The 18,146-nt window shown below is 42.0% G+C and overlaps 1 protein-coding gene across 1 annotated transcript in view; it reads left to right on the forward strand.

Moving 5' to 3' along the window:
* Positions 1-18,146, forward strand: part of SRD5A2 (steroid 5 alpha-reductase 2) — a 606,456-nt gene that overhangs the window by 296,311 nt on the left and 291,999 nt on the right. The gene's annotated exons all lie outside the window — the stretch shown is intronic.

Consider the following 18,146-nt stretch of genomic DNA (forward strand, 5'->3'; position numbering starts at 1 on the left):
GATGACTGACCCCCTGTCCTGACTCCATTTTTGGTGGCAGCACGGGCAGGAAAAATAGGCATATTAGAAATTGTGCCAACTTCATGCCAGTCCCACCCCTAAGGTGGACGAGCTGAAGTTGACAACACTTTTCAAATTCCTCCATCTTGCTTGGAAGATATTAGGCCAATTGGGTTAGGGTTATGTTCACTTCCCAATGGAAGTGGTCATAGTAGGGGTATAGTCACCCTAAAGGTGGACAGCCCATTGACTACCACCTGGCACTTCCTGTATTGCCCCCAAATTGAATATTTAGGGGGCACCCCTGAACCATAGAACTCAGATTTCGACAACCTAAGAAGGCCCGGACAAAGAAGAGTTGCATCCACAGAAGCCAACTCTTCCAGCTTTCAATAAAGACTCAAGTCTCCCGTGGGCAACTGCCCTGCTCTGCACCAAGAAACTCCAAGGAAAAGACTCTGCAGCTACTGGAATCTCAGAAACCCAACAGCTGAAGTGACCACTGCACCCTACATCCATGATCCGAGGTGAAGCCAACCAGTGGTGCCAACGTAGTTCCTCATCTGTTCAGAGATCAAGCCCATTGTGGTCTCACCCATCTTGGACTCACCTGAGGCGTCTGCAGCCTCTTCACGCAGGTCCCCTCTCCAACAGCCTGGTGGTGAAAGAAAATCCAACACCTCCAGCAACCACTGCACCCATCGCCCCTAACCTGATCCGAGGTGGGCCACTGGTGGCAGTGATGTCCACTCTGGTCCAACCCCCACCTGCCACCCCCCCAGAGTCCCTGACGATGCCTGCAGCCTCAACACACAGGATCCCCTGACTGCAAGTGCTCCCAGATGGAGAAACCCAACGCCTAAGGAAACCCCTGCATCCGTCACCCCTGGGCCCTGGAAAAAAGGACCAAGGGTGCACCTACATCCCCGAGCTCCGCAAGTCTACAACCTACTTGTTTGTTGTCCCAGACTGGCTTCCTAACCAGAGCCAGAGCCTGTGTGTCTGGCTTCATGAGGACCAAACTCCCATCGGAAACCATTGGGCTCCCAACGCCTTACTGCAACCCTGCACCCGGTCGCCCCAGCGCTGCCCGGTGTGACCTGCTAGTGTGGGTCTGATCTGTGCCCAGTACTTACCTTAACTCCCTGAGATTGGCCTCATAAGTTGTTGTTAACCCTGTGTTTTCTGAACATTGTTTTACTTCATTGGATAACACTGAGAGAACTCTGAACATTGCATTGTGTTGATTTCTGAAACTGCTTAGTATTTATGTTTAAAAGTCTACTTACCTGAGTACAAAGTTCTTCGGTTTGAAATATATATAAAAAGAATGGTTATTTTTCTAACTTGGTCTCTGATTTATTCTTTGAGTGTGTGTCTCATTTATTGCCTCTGTGAGCACAACAAATGCTTAGCACTACCCTCTGATAAGCCTAACTGCTCCCCCACACTACCACAAAAGAGAGCCTTAGTTCTATCAACCTTTGTCCCTGCAAACCAACTGGGGATCCACTGAACTCTCTGCACAGTGTACTTCATTTTAGTGCATTATAAAGAGAGCCAGCTTCCTATAGTGAATTAGTGAGATGTTTTTTGCCATGGCGTTCTGAATGACTTCATAGACAACTCATGCCTGGCTCTTGTTATCAATTTGCTGTCACTCAGAATTCCTCAGGTAAAAACATCCTCGTAATTCACTGATAGCCATCTATAATTTTATATGTTATGCATGGATTTCCTAGGAAGCCTCTATCACTTACAGCAGATTCTAGGCTGGTAACTGACCACTATGACACAGCAACTGTTGATAACAAAATTTATTATCAACTGCTGCTACGTCTTAAAGCCGTCCAGGCCAAGTTGACAGGGCTCTCTGAGAGCTTATCAGCGCAGAGCTGCTTCTTTCTTCTCTGCTTTGATTGAAAGCAGATGGCACAGCGAAAGGAGGGGAATGGACGCCAGGTAAGGTGGTGGGATTTGTTTAAGGTTGGCAGGTAAGGTATTTTTTCACATTAGGGTCAGAAGGAGAGGCCATGTTATGTACAGCGCCTCCTTTAGTCCTTTGCCCCTGCGTAGCAGTTGAAAGCAGAGTCAGATTATATTTTTTTATGGGGGCATACATAACATAAAATCATAAATGGGTAAAAAGTGAATTACGGAGATGTTTTTCACCTCGGGTTTCTGAGCGATATCATAGACCGCTCGAGCTTTACTCTTACTGCCTATTTAATGTCACTCAAAACCCCTTGGTGAAAAACATCCCCATATTTCATTGTTACCAATCTATAATTCTATAAATTGTTGTTGCTACTACTACTAGTAACAATAATAGCCATAATAAAAGTGTGTTTAATCATTTCGTGTTCTTTTGAGCTTACTGAACATATTTAATCCTAGTATTAAGGAGAATTGCTTACAACACTGCCTTCTTACTGTACTGTTAGGTGGGTTATTATTTGGGGATTTGAGAAATGTGTATATTCACATTTCACAGATAACAGTGGTGATTTGCGTATGGGCAAATAAACTGAGGGTCTGTGCTTCCAGCCTCAGAAAGCCATACTCATGCATGGAAATAGATAATCTCCTAGACCCATTCTAGGGTGCTGGCAGTACCAATACCTTGAGATGATATAGGATGAGGACCAAAAGACACAATTACAACACCAAGAGCAAATATATACTCAACCAGAACAAAAAGAGTTGCATTTCATCTTAAAATCTCAAAGGAGGTATCATCTTCCAATGCAGAACTGAAGCGGGTCCTGCACTTGGCAGCCTGACATGTTTTGTTGGAGGAAGATAATTTAATGGGCATGTACTCTTTTCCGATGCACAGAGGCTCAGTCTGGGCTGCCCATTGGCACAAACCAGCTTTTTTTTATTTGTTTATGTTGGTTTTATCATGCATAGTTGATGTTCTTTTCTGTGCTTGTAAAGGAGCTTGGATCACCTTTTCACTCAGACAATTGAAAGAAACTAAAAGTCAATCAATAGATAAAACGCCAAGAGAAGATGGGTAGCCACTATGGTGTTTAAAGTGTGCGAAGGCTCTAACATGCGTTCTGAATACCAACCTCTCTGTGCATAAACATTTGGAAGCAGGCATGCCAGTAATTATGCCGATCTTCAAGATGAGAGAACATGCTTTGCTTAGCTTGCTATGAGCGTCTCTTCCAATTGTATTGTTCTTGTTATAATCCACAACGAAAATGTGTCTGTAGATAAAAGTGTAGTTCCATAGATATAAATTGTATATAGTTGTTCAAGTATAATGTTAAAATAAATGTTTTAGAAATAGACAAATCAATACAGTAGGAATAGGAATTGGTATCTTCCGTGGTTCCTTAGAATGTGGAACATTGGTATACCCGGGAGCCGACCATAGATGGTTGGTGTTGTGTGTTGGACATGAGAGAAGGACGGAGTTCGGGGAGTGTTATAATAAACTGCTGAGCCAGTCAATTCATATCTGCGTATCATTTCAATCGTAATTACAACAGTTCTACATTTCCAGTCAAACTTTTATTAACGTACCCTCAAGAGAGGGCCGAAACGAAGCTAGCAGATGTATAGCTTTAAATTAAAGGAGTAGTATGGCACAGCAATGCCTCTACATTTATTTCATTCTGAGGAATTGTAAAATGGTATCTGTGAGGAGAGGCCTCTTTTTGACATGGTTAGCCCCTACTTTTTGTCTGTTGTTTGATGTAGCCTACAATTGTAGTGCCAAGGACCCCCGCTAATCAGGTTCCCTTAGCCAGAGCTCTTTTCACAAAACTGTTGTGATTCCCTGGCACAATTGGAGACCCCTTCAGCTACCACTATAAGTCCCTTGTAAATGGTACTTAGGTAGCCAGGGCATGGTGTACTAAGGGTAGGCCCCTGAGGGCAGCAGCACTGATTGTGCCACCCTCTAGGGCCATGCATCCAGATGCACCCAACATTGCCGCTGCAGAGTGAGGCCCATATTTATACTTTTTTAGCGCCTCATTTGCACCATTTTTTGATGCAAAAACGGCGCAAATTTGCAAAATACAATTGTATTTTGTAAGTTTGTGCCGTTTTTGCATCAAAAAGCTGTGCAACTGCGGTGCTAAAAAAGTATAAATATGGGCCTGAGTGTCCTGGTGCAATCCTAAAAGGTAAACTCAATATGGCACACTGCCTGTGTGCCCTGTCCACTACACACGGCATGTAATATAGATAAGTCACCCCTCTGGCAGGCCTTCCAGCCCTAAGGCAGGGTACACTATATTGTATGTGAGAGCATAGCTGTATGAGCAATATGCCCTTACTGTGTCCTTCTCAAACCTGGGATATAGGGAGTGAGCAGAGCAGCCATTTTAAATGCATGTGCTGGACACTGGTTAGTATGGGTATCACACAAACATAATGGCCACTGTGAACCCTGGCTGTTTGGTACCAAACAACTCAGAATGATAAATCCAAATTAGTACCAGCATTGGATTTATTAATAAATGTACCCTGGGGTCACCTTAGAGGTGCCCCCTGCAAAAGCAAACGACCCTGGCATGGTTGCTGACAGGTTCCAACCAGTCTGCCACCTCCAGACATCCAATCTACAACCTTGGGGTGAGAGATTTTTCTCTCTGGGTTGCAGCCAAAGACATTCCTGGGTGGAGGTGCTAGCATCCCCTCCCTCAGCAATGTGCACTGTCCGGCGAGCTTCAAATGGCCTACCGCCTTTGAAACTCGACCTCCAGGCCTGCTGCTAGCAGCAGATGGATGCCTCCATTGCAAACCCCCTCTTTTGGTGGGAGCAACGGTGGGAAAATACACACAGGATAGGAGGAGTGGCCCCACCTGGTATGCACCACCCCTTGGTGTTGCCTGCGAGGTGGACATTCCATTTATTTTTCCTCCATCTATCTTAGATGGAAGGAAAATAGCCAGTCAAGTGTAGGGAAGTGACCTCTGCCCATCGGAAGTAGTCACTTACTGGGTGTAGCCACTCTAAGGTAGATGACCCATTGATCACTACCAGGTTCCCCCTGAAGCACACACTAACTACAATATTGAGTGTAAATACAGTATTTATTGGGCATCCCCAGACCAGGAAATCAGATTTGACAGACAAAAGAAGACCAGCACCAAGAAGATCCGAAGCACAAGAACTGTGGACCTGCTACACCAAAGAAAAGGCTACAAACCCTGCCTGCTGCACCCAGGACCTGACAATTGCCACTGAGGAGCTACTGGACAACTAGACAACTCTACAAAACCCCAGAGGACCTCCAGGCTTTGTCAATCACCAGAGAACTCCCTCCAGAGTGGAGGTACCACTCTACAACCCAAAGAAACCATCAAGCCAGTGAGGGTCACTTCACTGACCAACCTCTAACTCCTAAATCGGACACTGCAGCTGGAGCAAGCTACACCCAAAATGACCATGAGGACAAACCCTGCCAGTGTGCCACGTTTAGTGGCACTGCACCCTCCAGTGGCCAATCCGTGCTAAATACCCTGGGTATTGGTCAGCTAACATTGGACACCAAGAAAAACTGTTTGCCCTGGGATGAAAAAGGACCAGGAGGAAGCCCCAGTTGAGGGACTTCAGGAACACCCTGGACCTCCCACCAGAGTACCCCGTTGTCCTTCTACCGACACTTAAACCAATTTACCTTCTTTCTGGCTCACCGATTCGCTCAGCACCCACCCGCCCTGTGCCCTGCACCGAAGAACCTGTTGTTCCTTAAGGGTCCCCCATCCCTTGCGATCTCGACACTCCAAGGAGACCCTAAAGATCCATCTTTATACTTACCTGTGTAGTACTTTTGCAAGTAGTCCCCCAAAGTGGCCCTGCACCATCTCCAGAGACCTTCTCCTGCTTCTCCCGCCAGAACTGGGAATCACCCAAACTTCTCCAGTTGGCACAGTGTGCCCACCAAAGACCTCGACCAACCTGCCAAAGAGGAACTTCAGAAACCAACTGTACGATTTTTTATGTATTTTTAAATGTGATCCTCCATTGATTACTATGGTGCGCAATTACGCACAAAAAATACTATTTTTATTAAACTTCAAAATTCATATCTCAAAAAGTCTTGAACCAAATCTGATGATCTTGGTCTTAAAATTTATATACAAATCTGAATTATTTTTATAAATTAGTCTTGAGTTATTCCTTTGAGTGTGGGAGTTGCAAGATTGATACTGTGAGTACAACAAATGCTTGGCACTTCCCCATGATTGGCCTAACGGCTCCACCAAGCTACCATAAAAATTAAAGCATTAGGTGATCTAGTTTTTACCCCTATTTACCAACATGTGGCTGCCTGGAACCTCTGCACAGTGTTCCTAGCTTTGCACACTACATAGAGGGCCAGCCTCTAACAGTATCTAAGAGAGCTATGCATTTGAAATTTAGGAACCTGCTCTTAACTACAACAAATTAAGATCTATCATGCAAGCAAACATGGTTGAGTGCCCCCCTTTGAGTCAGCTTATTATCACGTTAACTGCTATTGTTTTTACGCCAATTCGATGTGCTCCAGGAGTTGAACTTATGGTCCATCAACTCTATTTTTTAGGAATTTGGGGCCACATGTACTAAAAAGAGTTTTGTGATTTCTTAATAGCAAATATTTGCAATTTGCTATTAGGTAATCGCAAACTATGATGTACTACAGTGTCTCAGACACTGTTTGTAATTCCCAAATTGGTTACAAGGGACCTACCTCATTAATATTCATGAGGCAGTTCACAATTTATGACCCATTTGGGAATGGCCACAATCATAGGGATCGTGGTCTGATGTTGTCAGTAGACCACCATGTCTGTGATTGCTCTTTAGATAAAGGATTTTTTTATAATGCAGACCGTTTTCCTTAAAGGAAAATGGGATGCATTACAAAAAGAAAAAATTTAAGTTTTCTTTTAATTTTTAGGTCGCGCGCACAAGCGCTTTGAACTGTTGTAATCTGTCTGTTGGCTTTTAACCATGCCCACTTCACGCCTATCACTTTCACTTGTTCATGGCCTTACCTTTCATAAATCCTTGGTTAGCACTGGTAAATGCTTTACGAGAGTCCCTCATTGGGGCAGATTTGTTACTTCCTTGACACCAACCCTGTCACATGGATAATTGCACTTTTGACGATATGTTTGATTGTGAGCGATCCTGTTTTTCCTTTTGTGTCTCTCCTTCGCGCTAATGCTCATGGCGGCCATGATGCTTTGAATCGGCTCACTTATGTCAACTGTTTTACTTTTCATTTTCAATTTATGTGGCAAGAAAAGTCCAGTTTGGAATCTACAACGCTAATAGCTCTTACTCGAGCAAACCCAAGACCTATTCCGTTGCAAATGCTTTCTTAAGAGTAGGCAGTTGTCCATGACACCACTGCCTACTTTAAAAAAAAATTGGTGCCCCCACTCACAAAGGGACCCCTTCCCATTTGCAAATGGTTACAATCTCCTTCACGGAGGCAGTAAAGTATGACTGTTTTGCGACCGAATTCCGGTGACAAAACATTCATACATACAGTGCGATTCGATTCGGTATTAGGAAGCGGCCGTGGACGTCATTTGCGGGTCACCAGGGGTCGCATCTGTGACCTCTGGCTTGCCCTTTGGGGCCACTGCCTTTGTAAGCCCTGGCTTCAGAAGTGGCAAAGTCAGTGCAGGAACAGAGTGGCAGCTCGTCCGTATGGACGTCAGTCAAGGCTCAGCTTCCTTTGTTTTTTGCAAAAAATGTATTACGCTTACAGTGAATCATAATAAATTATTCACTAGCAGTGTAATAAAATGTGAATATGCTCTTCCATGGGAGCTGAGGTAAGGACAAATGCTTTTAAATGTATGTTGTGTGCGTGCTTGTGGATGGGAGTATATTAATGTGAGAGTGTGTGTGTAAGTGTGAATTTGTGTGTATGTGTCTGTGAGTTGAAGTGGAGGTCAAAGGGCTTGTTACTTCCACTACCCCTGCCATTTTGGTGAATTGACGTCCATGGAAGGGACGCCCCCAAAACACCCCTTCCTAATACCAAATCGCAAAAGCAAAATGTGATTTGGGAACAAGTTACCGAGTCTCATTTTGCCTTTGATACATGGAAAAAAGCATTTTTCCAGTCGCAAACTGCCGATGGGCTATATGCGACAGGAAAAATGCTTTGCACATCTGGCCCTTGTTATAGCACTAGTCTAGCTTCAAAGAGAAGGACAGGAACAGTCGTGTGTGTCTCGAGTGCAGTTAAAACCGAAATATAGAAATCCGCATGGGAAAGTGTGAGATAAAAGCATATGGTGGTGGCATTCTTTTGCAGCACACTGAATTACTTTCGATTATACAGATGCTTTTTTTAAATTTTACACAGATTAACATCACATGACATATATTTATAATTTGAGAACAGGGAAATAAAATGATTTTCACAAAGTCATAAGATTTGTGCTGCATCCTCTGTTAGAACCCAATATTCCAATTGCTTGTAGTTATCCCGCATCTTGTCCCAGTGGATAAAGCCTGGCAATAGTGGGACATGCTTCACTGCTTTTTAATCTGTGTATCATATCACTTCGCAAGTTACTTCAAAGAGCCATAGGTATGGGAAGCCGTTCATGACAAAATTACAGCTCCCTATATAGGACACCTCATGCAATGCATAGCGTGTTGCAAAATGAATATGACATACACTAGAATGAATGTACTATGTGTCAAAATAAATATGATACCTGGCAGAGTGAATCTGACTTGAACCAAAACAAATATGAAACCAGGCAAAGTGAATATGCTACTTAGTGATTATTATGAATAACGCACACTCAGAATTGAATACGAGATATACTGAAATATATATCAATCATACTGAAATAAATATGGCCCTCACTGTAAATAAAAAAGCAATCACTGAAACACATACAATATTTGTCAAAAAGAATGAGACATTTCTTGAAATGACTGACATATGCCAAGAGGAATATGACACACATTGGAATGAATATGGCAGCTTGAAATGAATTTAAGGTACTGAAATGAAAATTCATTATTCTGAAAGGAATATACTGTGTAATGAACATTACATTTATTTAAAAAAATGAATATGGTTTGCATTGAAAGTAATATGATACACATTGACATGATTATAATATGTGTTGCAATTGGTATGATTCATGTTAAAATCAATATCATGCGTTAATATGAATGAGACATCTATTGAAATGAATATGACACATGCTAAGATGAATATGACATGAAATGAATATGAGCCCTTTTGAAATTAATTGAACATGCCTTAAACTGAATATGACCAATGCTGACATTAAAATGAAACTTGTCAAAATGAATGTTATGCTTTGAAATCAATATGATACACAGTGACATGAATATTGCATATATTGAAATGAATTTGACCTATGTTGAAATGGATATGACCCATATTAAAATTATAATGTCAGGTGTTAAGATGAATATGACATCCACTGACATGAATATGCCATTCAATTAAAGCAATATGACACATGTTAAGATTTATATGAACCATTTTCAAATGAATATGATATCTGATGAAGTTGATATGACCTATATCTAAATTAATATGACATTCATTAAATTAATATGACACTTATTGAAATGGATATGAAACTATATGAGATAAATATAGCATGCTTTGAAATGAATAAAGCACATATCGAAATGAACACAAGCCATGTGTAAATTAAAATGCTCACTTTATAAATATGGCTTGCCTTGAGTCGATGTTGATTTGCTTTAAAATTAACAATACATATTAAAATTCATATTAGGTATTCTGAAAGGATATGATATGAACACAAATTAATTAACTAAAATAAATATATGTTTTCGACTATGTGCTATATTTAGTTTTTGCCGGCTTTTGGACTCTGAGCACTTTACTACTGTTGACCAGTGCTAAAGTGCAAGTGCTCTCTGTCTAAATTGACCTGATGATTGGTTTATCCATGATTGGCATAGTTGTTTTACCTGTAAGTCCCTAGTATAGTGCAACATGTGTGCCCAGGACCTGTAAATCAAATGCTACTATTGGGCCTGCAGCACTGATTGTGCTACCCACATGAGTAGCCCCGTAAACATGTTTCAGACCTGCTACTGGAGTGTCTGTGTGTGAAGTTTTAATCTGCCATTTCAACCTGGCAAGTGCATCCACTTGCCAGGCCCAAACCTTCCCTTTTATTACATGTAAGGTACCCCTAAGGTAGGCCCAAGGCAGCCCCATGGGCAGGGTGCAGTGTATTTTAAAGGTAGGACATATACTGAGGTATTTTACATGTCCTGATAATGAAATACTGCTGTAGGAAAGTACCACCTTCCTTGGCATGTTACCCCCATTTTTACCTGTATGTCAGTATGTTTTTGCCTGTCTCACTGGGATCCTGCTGGTCAGGACCCCAGTGCTCATAGTTTATGGCCAAATGTGTGTGTCTGTATAGTGCTTAACTGTGTCACTGAGGCTCTGCTAATCAGAACCTCAGTGCTTATGCTCTCTCTGCTTTTAAATTTGTCACTGTAGGCTAGTGACTTCATACGCCAATTCCAATTGGCACACTGGACCCCCACTTATAAGTCCCTAGTATATGGTACCTAGGTACCCAGGGCATTGGGGTTCCAGGAAATCCTTATGGGCAGCAGCATTTCTTTTGCCGCCCATAAGAAGCTCAGACAAACCATTTCACAGGACTGCCACTGCAGCCTGAATGAAATAGTGCACACACTATTTCACAGCCATTTTCACTGCACTTTAGTAACTTACAAGTCACCTATACATCTAACCTTCATTTACTGAAGGCTAGGTGCAAAGTTACTAAGTGTTAGTGCACCCTTGCACTAGCAAAGGTGCCCCCACACAGTCCAGGGCCAAATCCCCAGACTTCGTGAGTGCCGGGCCACAATTACACACGTGCACTACATATAGGTCAATACCTATATGTAGCTTCACAACGGTAACTCCGAATATGGCCATGTAAGGTGTCTAGGATCACAGAATTGTCCCCCCATTCCAAATCTGGTTTTGGAGGGGCAATCCCATGCATCCTGTGGGCTCCACCGTGGACCATCAGTACTGCCAAACCAGCTCTCTGAGGCTTGCACTGCAGCTACACCTGCTGCCACCTCACAGCCAGGGTTCTGCCCTCCTGGGGTCTGAGAAGCACAGTCCCAGGAAGGCAGAACAAAGAATTTCCTCTGAGAGAGGGTGTTACACCCTCTCCCTTTGGAAATAGGTGTGAAGGGCTGGGGAGGAGTAGCATCCCCCAGCCTCTGGAAATGCTTTGAAGGGCACAGATGGTGCCCTCCTTGCATAAGCCAGTCTACACTGGTTCAGGGACCCCATCTCCCTGCTCTGGCACAAAACTGGACAATGGGAAGGGGAGTGACCTCTCCCCTGTCAATCCCCACTCCAGGGGTGATGCCCAGAGCTCCTGCATGGTGTCCCTTGCATTAGCCATTTTGTTTTCCAAGGTGTGGGGACACTCTGGAGATCTCTGAGTGGCCGGTGCCAACAGGTGACGTCAGAGACCGCTCCTGATAGGTGCATACCTGGGTAGGTAGCCAATCCCCCTCTCAGGGCTACTTAGGGCTCTCCTGTGGGTTCCTCTTCAGATTTGGCTTGCAAGTTTCCACCAGGAATCCTCTGCAACTCTTGCTTCATCCTCTGACCTCGGATCAACCGCAGACTGATCCAGGAACCGCTGTAACTTTAGCAAAGTATCCAGAAAGGCTACTGCAACTGTACAACTTCAGTTCCAGCCAGCAACTGCAACAGTTTCCATGGTGTTCACACTCTGGAGACTCCCTGTCTTCACCCTGCACCAGAAGGACCAAATAAATCTCCCTTGGAGTGACAGAGTCACTTCCCTGATCCAGCAGGCACCTTCTAAGATGACAGCAGGTTCTCTGGGACTCCTCTCCTGATGACGAGCGTGCTCCTTGGAACACAGGTGGTGGACCCCTTCAACACAGACTGTCCTAAGGTCCAGCTGTCCAAATTTGGAGGAGGTAAGAGCTTCCCTTCCCCATTTGTGACAGTACCCCTGTGCACCACGTCAACTTCACCTCCTGAGGCCTCTGTGCACTATGTGCAAGAATCGTTCATGCACAACCTGGCCCAGGTCCCCAGCACTCTATCCTGTGACACTCAACTCGCTGGGTTGTTCTCTGGCGGCGTGGGACCTTCTTTTGTAGTGCTGCAGCAACCGGAATTTGCACCTTCTTTGTCCCCGTGTCCTGGGACCTCTGTGGGTGCTGCCTGGTCATCTGTGGGTTTTCTCCAGTGTTGGGAGTCCCCTCTGCATCCTCAGTCTGAGTTGAGGCCCCCAGGTCCCTCCTGGGTCCAGCAGCGCCATTTTGACACAATCTGTGACATTGCTTGAACCAAAGGCTTGTTGGACTAATCCAGCACTACAACTCGCCTGCATCTAACATCTCCATGTGGGACATTCTTTGCATCATGTAGGAACCCACAGCCATCTTCTTTGGTGCTCTTCTGCAGACTTCTTCCAACCGTAGAATCCTCTTTTGCACCATCTTCTAGGTTGGCAGGGGCTCCTATCCTTCCTGGAATCTTCTGAGACTTCTGGACTTGGTCTCCTCTTTTTACAGGTCTTCGGGTCCAGGAATCCACCATTTGTTGCTTGCACTCTTGCTTGGTTCTTGTAATAACTCTATTCACAACTTTTAGTGTGTCCTAAGGAAACTTGCAGTACTTTACTCCTATTTTCCTGGGCTCTGGGGTGGGGTATTTTACCAACCTTTGTGTTTTTCTTACACTCCCAGTGCCACTCTACACACTACACTTGCCTAGGGGGTAATTTGTGATTCACATTCCACTTTCTTAGCAAATGGTTTGTGTTGCCCCAAGGCCTATCCGAATGCATTCTATGGTATTTTCTATCGTTTGCACTATCCTATGACTATTTACTTACCTGATTTTGGTGTCTAGTGTATATATTGTGTACCTCCAGAAGGAGTATTGCCTCTAAGATAATTTTGGTCTTATGTCACTAAAATAAAGTACCTTTATTTTTGGTAACACTGATTATTGTCTTTTATTGTGTATACGTACTGCTAGCTGCTAGAACACTACTACATCTCACTAATAAGGGATAACTGGACCTGGTATAAGGTGTAAGTACCTAAGGTACCCACTACAAGCCAGGCCAACCTCCTACAACAGCTCACAACCCACAGCCCCACAAACCTGAGTCACCATACCCCCAGACACCACCACAACACCAGACACATCCACCACATTTGCTGTTGTTTTTTAATATCTGCATTTGTGGGAAGTGTTGGTCACCCAAGACAAGGGTAGATGTTCACTGTATGGATTTTTGGGTGTTGATCCAATTGGGGTGTCATTGCATTGTGCTATGCTTGCTAGGGTAAGTATTTCATCTTGTGTTGGCCAATGTCAGCATGTATGGTGTAGATTTGTCCCCCCCCTGATATAGATTGTACTTTCGTCTCATGTGAGGGAGCTAGAGTCTTGTTTGTCCACACATGGAGGGTGTTAAATTGTGGTAGCTTCCTTTGGATTTGACTGACCATGTGTCCACTTTGATGTATGTACCTTACAGCTACATCATCTAGATGTCTGGACCATGCTGTTGCCGTTGTATATGCTTTCTTGACTTGCACTTACACATTTGGCAGCTAGGCATATCACTTGGCTCAAATATTGTTTGTCCCTGAGATACATGAAGGGTCAGTTCCTATGCAAATGCTATTTTATGGGCATGTGCAAAGTGAAATGTGTCCATGAATGCTCCTGATGTCGCAATCACTATTATGCAGGTATTGTTTGCATTGTGAGCTTTGGATATTCGTTTTACAACCTATTGTGCATCCCTTTGACCTGCCATTGTGTTGCAATGTGGGTGCTGTGTGGGTCCATCGATGAGCAGCACCTGCGGCAGGACGTGCATGTGATGGGCTCCATGGCAGCACAGGTCATGTAACACTGCCTGCAGGTGAGTTGCTTCCTTTATGCTTTCCGTTTCCACCTGCTGGAATGTGGTGGTTGGACTGCCACGGTCACGCTGGCGGTAGGCAACATCATAATGTTTCCATCCGAAACACTGGCTCCGTCGGCCTATGTGGCCTGCCTCGCCACCGCGCGGTGGTCTGTGCTGCCTTGTGGTGCTGGTGGTACTGCGGCAGTCTTTCCCTATGGGACTGCTAGCATTGTAATACTGTGGTCTGACTGCCAAGCAGATGGCGGTCACACCGCCGCCATGGGGGTGCACAAACCGCCAAACTCGTAATGCGACCCTTTGAGAGTATGTAACATTAATTTCAATATGTAATATTAATTTTAAAGCAAATCCACATAAGTTCAGAGCAAGCCATATTCATTTAAACAGCAGTCATATTCATTTAAACATGGCTTGTGTTCATTTCAATATTTGCCTAATTCATTTCAAAGCATGTTACATTTATCTCACAGTTTCATTTTCATTTCAGAAAGTGTGATATTCATGTTACAGAATGTTATATAACTTTTGATGTGGGCCATATTAATTTCATCAGGTGTCATATTAATTTCAAAGTGGCTCATATTCATCTTAACATGTGTCATATTCCTTTCTATGAATGTAATTCATTTCAATGGATGGCATATTCACTTCAACACCTGTCATAATAATTTTAACAAGGGTCATATTCATTTCAACATAGGTCATATATTAATTTCAATATATGCAGTATTCATTTTGCTGTGTATCATATCAATTTCAAAGCACAACATATTCATTTTGACAAGTTTCATTTTAATTTCAGCATTGGTCATATTCAGTTTAAGACATTTTGAATTAATTTCGGTGGAGCTCTTATTTGTTTCAATGCATGTCATATTCATCTTAGCATGTGTCATATTTCTTTCAATGGATGCTTCATTTATATTAACACATCTTAATTTTAACATGAATCGTATCCATTGCAACATATATTGTAATCATGTCAATGTATATCATATCAATTTCACAGCATGCCATATTCTTGTGATGAATGTCATGATCATTTTAACGTTACTCATATTAATTTTAAAACATGTCAAATTCATTTCAATGAAGGTCAAATTCATTTTAACGTAGGTCATATTCATTCTAACATGTGTTATATTCTTTTCAATCAATGTTATGTTTATTTCAATGGATGTTATATTCATATTAACACTTGTCATATTAATTTTAAGATGCAACTTATCAATTTTAACATATATCATATTAATTTGAATATGTTTTATATTAGTTTGAATATGTGTCATTAATTTCAAGGCATGCCATATTCATTTTAACAAATCCCATGTGAATTTCAGCTGCGGTCATACTCATTTGAAGACATGTCAACTTCAATTCAATGGGGTTGCATTCATTTTAACACAAGCCATATTAATTTTCAATCATCTCCTGTTCATTTCTGTGTGTCTCATATTCATTGCCATCTCGGTAATATTCATTTCAACACAATTCAGATTCATTGCAACATGTTTAATGTTCATTTCAATGTACATTGTATTAGTTTCAATGTGCATTGTTTTCTTTTCAGAATATAACATATTCATTTCAATACTTTATATTTTTTTCAATCTGCCATATTAATTTCAATGTTTGTCATATTTCTCTTGGCATAAGTCAATCATTTCAAGTAATGCCCCATTCTTTTTGGTGATTATTGTATTTGTTTCAGTGATTGCTTTATTGTTTACAGTGAGAGCCATATTAATTTCAGTATGATTTATATATATTTCAGTATATTTCTTATTCAATTTGGTGTGTGTGTTATTCATATTAATCACTAAGTAGCATATTCATTCTGCCAGGTTTCATATTTGTTTTGGTTCAATTCAGATTCACTCTGCCAGGTATCATAATTATTTTGACACATAGTACATTCATTCTGGTGTGTGTCATATTCATTTTGCAGCACGCTATGCATTTCAGGAGGTGTCCAATATGGGGAGCTGTAATTTGACATGAACGGCTTCCCATACATAGGGTCGCAGTTTGAATCGGCTTTCATTACCAAAAATTCGAATATGATGAGCCGCAAACGTTCTCTGACGAGAAATATACAAAACTAACAAGGGTTCTAATTTTGATTAGCTTGAGTGAAATTCACATATGGTCTGTCATTTAGCACTAATTTAGATGGGAGTGCTTTATCAATGGCTGAAGAGGCTAATAAATATTAAGCTATATTAAACTAGGACCAATGTTTCAGTAGGAATGCAGTGAAGTCTACAGTGAAAGTATGTTTCTGGAAATCCTTGTCTACTTCTGCGGAGTCCTAAATTGAAATTCAGGAAGGAATTCTATTTTTAGCACAGACTCCCATTCATGCTTAAAATCCGCGAGAAAAAAAATCCACTTGCAACAGGTGTTTCTGTCTCAGTGGTTGCCTGGAAAAATATGGCAAAATAAGGAGGGCAAAATTCCCCCAATTATGTTTATCAAAATCGAGTATGCAGTAATATAGGCCGGTTTGCACAATATCTGACATTCTGAGGTATGCAACTCGGAATCAGATGCAAATTAGAGGGGTGCAAAATTTCAACTTATACTTCTGCCCAAGTAGGTGTTGAGCCCAGAGTCTAGTACCATCTGCAGATATTGAGATCCAGTACTTTTGCAGAGGGAAGAGAAAACATTCCCACAATATGAATTCTGAATTAATGCATTTATTTAGTAAACAGTTAGGGCCTGATTTTTACTTTTTTAGCACTGCATTTGCATCATTTTTTGACGCGAAAGATGCGCACACTTACAAAATATAATTGAATATTGTAAGTTTGCGCTGCTTTTGCGTCACAAAATGACACAAATGCGGCACAAAAAAAGTATAAATCAGGCCTTTAGTTTTCAAAGTGCGTACAAAGCATAGAATAGTAGAGTAAAGTCATTCACAGAAACAAAGGAGAAACATGAGAAAATGTGGTAATGACATATAATTATGTGCAAACTTGTACGTGTAAACACATACAGGCACAAACACACACATCACTGAAAAAAACAAAGGTTTAAGTGACATTACAGTCAGGCATGGTTATAGCTTTAAGATAAAAAAACCTCACAAATTCACTGACAAATCAAAAGGTTAAAATGACGTTGTAGTTAGGTGAAACTTTAAATTAAAACATAAGACATTAAACATAGAAATTCAACAGTTATAGTTAAGTTATAGTTAAGTTACCAAATCTTGAACTGTCTGGGCGGCACGGCTGGCTCTGTCTAACCCTGCCCTCGCCTGGTGACAAGGGCTATCCAGGTAGTCAAGTGTGCGGGATGTGGTACAGAAAAAAGACTTTAATACTGCTCCATCCTTTGCTTTCTTTTTTGCTATGTTATCACTTTTTCTTGCATGTTTCTCTTCCCTGAAATTGTCTGTTATGGACGTTTTTTGTTAGACTTTTTCGGTAAACCCTATCAGACATCATAAGCTGTCTTGTGAAAGCCCTCTTGTGAACTTACTGGCTTACATCTATCATATTGCTTACCATTGGTTGGCTTCAACACTCTCATCTTCTAGCTTTTGATTCAATGGCTTGCCTTCTTCATCTGCGTTTGACCCTCCCCGGAGCATAGCCTCTTTAAGATCCTTTTTAATGGCTGACTTGTATCCTTCCACTGCTCACTTTTAGGTAACCACTTTTGATCTTTTAGCACTCCATGAGAGTGGATGTGGTTTATAGCTCTTTCTCTCATGTAATACTTCCCCTCTTCAAATACTCCTTTGCACTGTATTGCTCCCCACCACGTCCACCCTGTCTTTAAAAGCACAGTCACATATTTTGCTGGGGTATTGTTGAAGAGCATATTTTAAGGGTTGTTTTTGTTTTATCTCCTGCATTCCACATATTTCATGAAAGCACAAGCTTTGGCATATACACTTTTCTGGGGGTGGGAGAAGGGCCATCTTCCACACTCACTTAGTTGGAGTCTGAGGCAGAAGGTGTACCTAGCATGACACTTCTTCAGAAAGCCTTTAAATGTCTTTCCTGGGCTACTACTGAAGAACAAATGGCTGGATCCCATAGAAAATAAGTTAGGTCTTGGCAAGTGGTTCTCTTTAAAATATGACACCTACTCATTTTCTTTATGTTCTTTTAAGTTTCCTGAGTGAAAAGTATTTGAAAAGTAAACCATAC

The sequence above is a fragment of the Pleurodeles waltl genome, chromosome 5 (assembly GCF_031143425.1).
Source record: "Pleurodeles waltl isolate 20211129_DDA chromosome 5, aPleWal1.hap1.20221129, whole genome shotgun sequence".
NCBI lineage: Eukaryota > Metazoa > Chordata > Amphibia > Caudata > Salamandridae > Pleurodeles > Pleurodeles waltl.